Genomic DNA, 7,200 nt, shown 5'->3' with positions numbered 1-7,200 from the left:
ATTCAGAAAAAATGATGAAACAAGGTGTACAATCCAACTCATGCCATGTCAGCAGTTTCTAGCATCTAAACCTCGTTACTCCTGCTCCTGTGGTCAGAATGGCGCGTACTACATGAACATCTCTAGTGTCAGTTTACAGGAGGAAGGAACATGGGCATGTCAACATAGTCTACGAAAAAGTAGCACCGTCTCACTTCCTGTATACTGTAGGTATATTCACAAAACTCTCTGACTTTTGATTTTTCCATTTTCTTCTTCTTCGTCTTCTTTTTCTTCTTCTGTTTTTTTATGTTCTTGTTCTTCTTCTTCTTCTTATTATTATTATTATTGTTATGATGTACAGATTAAAATAAAAAATGCCCAGACAACGAATGGGACTTCTCCCAGGAAGCACTGCCTAGTCAAACCCATCCAAAACGTTTCGGAGAATATGAAGACTCCCCAAAACTGCAGCCTTCTGCATTACCCAGATTGTCAGAAGTGCTGTATTCTTGGTAGCAAACCTGAGTACTCTCCCAATGTGAGTCAACAGATTGGGAGGTACCAAACTTAAGCCTAAGTCACACTTGCGTTAAATAACGTACTTAAGCGTTGAAGAATCTTACGTAGTATAACGTATCCATACGTGGTTTATCGTAGCTGTCCGTGGCTATCTGTGTTCATAACGTAGCCATTAACGTGAAAAACGTACTTAGGGGTTTACCTGTTGTGAATGCACAACAGATAGCCACATAAGCTGACATGTTTGTTAACGTAGTAGTAACTTAGTTTAATGTAGTTAGATGTAGTTTGCCGTAGTTGTAACCATAGTCTACTGTAGCCAAACGTAACGAACATTGTAGTTATCAAGGCATAAAATATCTACGAACAACTACGGTAAACTACATCTTAGTAGGGGCACAAGTCCGTCTAACTTCGTTTAACTTCATATGACCCGGTTATACCACACTACACTACATTTACCTTACTGACATTAAAGAACGTTTTAGTACAGTGAACTAAGTATTTGTACAGTAATCTACGTTTTGAAAATGCTATATCACGTCTTGCTAGGTGTGCTCTTAGCACATGTAAGTTAAGGTTAAAATATGTTTAAATAAGTTAAACCAAGATAAAATACAGATAACTAGGTAGCAAGTATGGGTTGATACAAGTGATATTTATAACCCATGACATCAGTCTGATCATTTGTTGTCTGAACTCTGCAGACACAACATGAGTGATAGAAGAGTAAATATGATTCGGTTCTGGGCTGCTGTCAACAAAGAGCTGCTATGTTATGCCCAGTGTCTCATGCAATTTGAAGAGGACGAAGAGAAGCAGAGAAAACAGAGAAGATGGTGGGGTCATGTCTGGCTTCTGCGCAGATTAATCCATGGTCAGTATGATGCCCTGATGGAAGAATTACAACTTGAGGATCCTGAAGCTTTCATGGACTTTCTGCGCTTGGACATGGGCACATTCCATGAGCAAGGGTAGAGGACCGTCTCACCAAGAATAGGACCCAATGGCGTGATCCTGTGTCTCCTGGACTCAAGCTGGCTGTGACATTAAGGTTCTTGGCTACTGGAGACTCATACCACTCACTGATGTATTATTTCAGACTTGCGCACAACACCATCTCAGGGATTATTGTTTCCGTGTGTAATGCTATTTTGGATGTCATGGGCCTTTGCCATGCAGAGTTGGCTAATGAAAACATTCTCTCACCGGGGACTGGCATACGATGAGCTAGTACTCCATTATCGCCTTTCAAGAGCTCACCGTGTGGCTGAGAATGCCTTTGGGATACTCGCAAACAGATTCAGGTGTCTGTTTAGCACTCTCCAGGTTCAGGTAGATACTGCATCCTTGATAGTGAGAATGTGTGTGTTGCTGCACAACTACCTGAGAGAAAGGAACCCCTCCAATGATGTCATGATCCTGTACAAGGAAGATGCGAACCACAACTTGGTACCTGGTGCCTGGCGGGACACAGCCAACTTGGAGGACATGAATCACACTTATTGGGGTAACTGCGACACAGTAGTAGCCAAGAAGCAGCAGATTTACCTGAAACATCTCCTTTGCTCACCCGCACGGTCGGTTCCATGGCAGGATACACATCTTTGCCAATACTGAATCGTTGTTGAACATCCAATTTAAGGGCAAGGCGAAGAACCATGTTTTACTATTTTAAGTTAATTCCCTTGTACCAGCTTTCATTAAAATATCAGACCTGTGCATTTATATTTGATTGTGTCCTTGTAGTTTTGTTATATTCAAGACTAAACATTAATGATGTTAGATGTAAAATATATAATTTACAAAGTAATTTCACACCTTTCTTTTCAAAATATGGTACCTGAAATTAATGATTTTGAAAGAAACTCCCATGTTAAACAAGAGTTTGCCACTAACGTGGCTATATCCCCTGCCCCTGTTGCAGAATTTATAACATAATTAAATCTAAACAAACCCTAACCTTTTTTAACTGAGGTGTAACTTGTCATGGAAATTATGAAAAAAGAAGAGTTTGGAACCTAAGTCCATATTGCTCCGGAAACGAACCCTACCCTCACAGAACCTAGCTCCATCTATTTGCCATGGAAACGTAAAAATAAAAATTTCGTAAATTTCTTAATAGCAAAAGGCACCAGTTCAGCATGTACCTGACGAAAACATATTGAACGGTTTCTCAGTTATGCTCCGGAAACGAAACGTGACGGACGGACGGACGGAGCCCGTTTCTATAGAGCCCGTTTCGATAATAAAGGCATAATATAATTTGACAAGATAAAGGTGATTTGGAGAGTCCAATTTCTTTGAAATGATATCTTTATCTTCCCAAATCATGGACCAAAGGAGCTGCATGTATTCAAAATAAAACTTTTTTTGGCGTGTTAGGGCTGCATTACTGTTTGGCTTCAGACTGCGTTTTCTTAATGAAATGAAACTTTTTACCTCATTAAGCAGTAAAATTGTCATGTTCAAGTTTTTGATCGAAACAAATAGTCATTTTTATTATGACCACACACCCTTTTTGCACGTTCCATAATGTATCAAAATTTAATCTTTGCAGCCAATATGTAGAGTACGACCCTAAGGTTCTGCCCTTTCTTTTCACCCATTAAATTTCGACAAAATGATCTCAGATTTTGCGTGAATACTAAGCAAAGATATCTCTATCAAAATATTTGAAATCATTTAAAGGGTAAGATTTGGCCGATTAAATACAGTAAAGCAGCTTTAACTATATATAAGCTTTACCTTTAATTGAAATGTGGGTCTTCCAACATCTATTTTCAATTTATATTCTATCTATATTTGAAAATAGGACCTTATTTACAGAATTTGTTTCAAATGGCCTTTTAATAGGCACAAGCAGGTTGTTTTGGTCTCTTAGTTAATAATTTGTCTGTTTTCATATCATATCATATCAACATCATCACATTTGTATTTTTTGTTTCAACTTTATGTTTAAAATTCAAACAAACATACAAAATAAAAATACAGGGAAGCATCAATACTCTTTGATCCTCCAGGCAGTGGTGACAGTGGTTGCCAAACAGGAACAAAGGTCAATCCATTCCTCAAAACCTCCACTCTAGAATTCAAGGAAGTTCTGTAGAGAGTGTGCTTCAGGTGCACTTGAAGACCGCTCTGACTGTCCCTGCTGTGGCTGCTGCGTTTGATAAACATGCTGCCAGGGTGGCATCCATCCCGTTGGGCACTGTTGCTGCTGTGAAACAGCAATATTTGAAGCCATCTGGTAGTCCCCACTGGTGGAAGGTGTGACAGGAGGGATGGTGTGTGGCTGCTGACGCTGTGCTTGCGTCTGAGATAGCAGATGTGGATGAGGTTGGGACTGTTGTTGCTGTACATGTGCCTTTGTTTGAGTCCTCGCTTGTGCCTGTACTTGCGCCAGCTGCCTCTTCCTGGACATTGCAACTCTGAGAGCTTTCTGGATCTGGGGGAGTGGCATCAACTTTATCAATATCCTGCATGTCTTCACAGATCGGATCCTCAGCAACCCCAGAAACATCATGAACCTCAGGATTATCATGAACCTCAGTAACCTCAGCAATGTCAGAAGCTGGGGTTTGACCTCTCCCGTTTTCCTCATAGCTAGACTTTAGTTAAGCTAACCCTAACTAAGACCAAAATGACGAAAGGATTGAAATATTTATGTGCTTTGTCAGGAATTCAAATGTGAAAGAGTGAGTGAGTGAGTTGGGTTTAACGCCGCTTTTAACATTATTCCAGTTATATCACGGTGTGTCAGCTTAATGTGGGAGGAAAGCCCGAAGTAATGCAGGTCTAAGACGTTTACCACTTTGGTGAAACCCATGAGCACGGGTATGGTGCTGACAAACCTAGAAACATAATCGGGGCGAACCGGATTCGAACCCGCAATCATAGGTTTCTGGCGTGCCCAAGGGACGCAAAAGTGAAAGATGACGTATTTGGCGTTGTTTACCCTAGTTTAACGTAATGTAACGCTTTTTAAATGTAGTTCAACGTAACTGAATGTACTAGCTACTTTACTTTACTGTAGTCTATAGTAGCTTAATTAACGTAGAAAAACGTAGATGATGTGTAGCACCCTTTTTGTACTTCAATGTTGTTCACTCTAGTACTTGTCTGTAATGTGACGGACATTTCCCTGGTAACCCTTTGATATAGAAACGTTGTTCGACGTAGTCAAGCTGTTTTTGACATTTTTAGCCGTTAGTGTTATCTTGGCTACGTTAATATCCTAAAGGATAACTACAGCTACTAACGCAAGTGTGAATGCCGGGAGGACTTGACAAGGAGAATCTGTTGTTTTAGTGTAGATCCTCCATTGGAAAAAAGTTCAAGGTCATCCGTGTAAAGGAGGTGAGTAAGAGGTGTTGGGGATCTGTGCTGAGGAGGTCCCGGGTGATGAACTTCCTCTTTGCTGAGCAAAAAGCTTAAAGGTTTTTAGTGACAAACAAAAGCAAAGGGCTAAAAGAATCGCCCTGAAATATTCCCATTCTTATAGAAAGGGGTTCGTGAGGTCACCTACTGCCCCTGCGAATACATCTCAAGTTGTGTTGAACAGCAATTCATTAAAGACTTGAGTAAAACAAGTAGTCGCTCGTGGAGATCAATACATTCCAGTGACCTCAAATTCCATTCGTGAGGCACATAATCATAAGCTCTCCTGTAGTTTATCCAACACATTGAGAGGTTACGGTGGCAAGTTTTAGCCTCTTCAAGGATCATTCAGAACTAGTAGTTGACCCTTACAACCCCATCATCCCCTTCTGGATCCTTTCAGCTCTATGCAAATAATGTCATTGGATGCGCAGTATGATGACACACTATCTGTAAGACCTGTCAATATTTTGTATTGTGTATTCAGACAAGTAATAGGGCGGAAGTTTTATGGATTAGTCAAATCACCTTTCTTTAGAAGAAGTATTGTTCGACCTTTGCACAACCAAGGCGGAACATCCCCTGTATCCACAAGAGAATTAAAACAGTGAAGTAATGGTGCTTGGACACAGGTGAACAGTTTCCAATACCGGTTTCGAATGCCATCAGGCCTATTAGATTTGGACTTTTTAATTACATTTTTCAGGCAATCAGGTGTAATGAAACACAACAATGGTGATTTTATTTTTTCGTGTACACAATAACTATATTCCGCTACCCATGGTTCCTCGAGGTTACAGTTGCCGGGTAGAGACCACAACTGTTTCCAAAACCTTTCACTGGAATCCATGGTGGGTCTTTTCTCATCACTGCCGTTGGATGCATTTAGTTGCCTGTTGAATTGTTTTTCATTTGATTGAAACAATTTGTTTTGTTTTAGAAATTATTTTTTTTATTATTATTATAGTTTTCTTTCTGTCCAAACCTTTAACTTTGCTTTCAGAGAGTCAAGAATTTTATCAAGAATCTTCTTTTTTGTTGTCTTGTATTTGTTTTTAAAGTTTTCCAAATTGATTCGTGCCGTTTTGACATTGACTGCCCTGAGGAACGTAATTTTAGGCAACGTTCTATCCAGGATATGTCTTTCCTAGTTTCATTTAGTATAACTTGGAACCGGTTTTTCTTTGGATGATTTTGCTTTTTACCCTTTTGCGGTTCACATTCTTTGGAAACTGTATGGAGTTCCTCATACGTTGGAGCAGCAGCATACACGCAACAGTTAGTGTCATGCAAAGAACAGTCCGTATTGAGAGTAACAGGAATAATGTTATTTAATTTATTGAGTTAACTGTCGAAATAATTTGTTAATTTGTTTTATTGGCCTCCGTTACTCAATTGGTAAATCACAGATTTGATTATAAAATGACATAAACACAATATACAACGGATCATCAGAAAGATCATCGACAGCAGAGGGGTCGGAAGAGGGAGAACACTCAAAATATTCGAAGCAAAAATCAGGGATTTCATTTTGTGAGCCCATGAGTGGGTCATCAGTGACAATTTCCTCGGGTAATTTAGGGAGAACAATGCGAACGTCCATTTGCAATTTCGGGTCATTCAAAGGTGCCTGGCGAGGATTGGCAGTTAACTCACCAGACTCACGGCGCATGTAACATGTACAACTTCATTCGCCGGAGCTGGTCGCGAATATTCTTCTCGGTCATGTATGCATAATTACATTTGGATGGCTTTGTCCCAATGCTGCTTTAACAATTTGCGATTTACTCATGGTATTTCTGGCCACTCGCACACTCAAAAATGCAGCAAACAGGCTTTGGGTAATCCTGGCACAGTCAGGCTAGTTAGGCTCATCATCAGCTCAGGGCCCTTGCCCCTTCAACACGTAGCCAAGACAATTATTATTATTATTATTATTATTATTATTATTATTATTATTATTATTATCCTTGTCAAAGCACATTGTGTTACACGCAGCCAAGACAATTATTATTATTATTATTATTATTATTATTATTATTATTATTATTATTATCCTGGTCAAAGCACATTGTGTTTATTGGAATTGTACATGTCTTTCGTATTTGTTTCTGCCTGATTTTACATGTTATGTTTATTATAACTTTTCAATCGAAAATGCAAATATAATAAGATTAAATGTCAACTATCCTCAAGAGTGGCATGACATACAACGGCTATTGTTTCAATTGATGATATCGTATCACATGATATTCATAATATTCTTTGAAATCGCTCGAAAGAATATTTGCACACTCGATATGAAGTTTGTATTACTGT

This window comes from Haliotis rufescens, unplaced genomic scaffold (genome assembly GCF_023055435.1).
Source record: "Haliotis rufescens isolate VD_foot unplaced genomic scaffold, xgHalRufe1.0.p SCAF_53, whole genome shotgun sequence".
Lineage (NCBI taxonomy): Eukaryota > Metazoa > Mollusca > Gastropoda > Lepetellida > Haliotidae > Haliotis > Haliotis rufescens.
Note: the sequence above shows the minus strand (reverse complement) of the source record.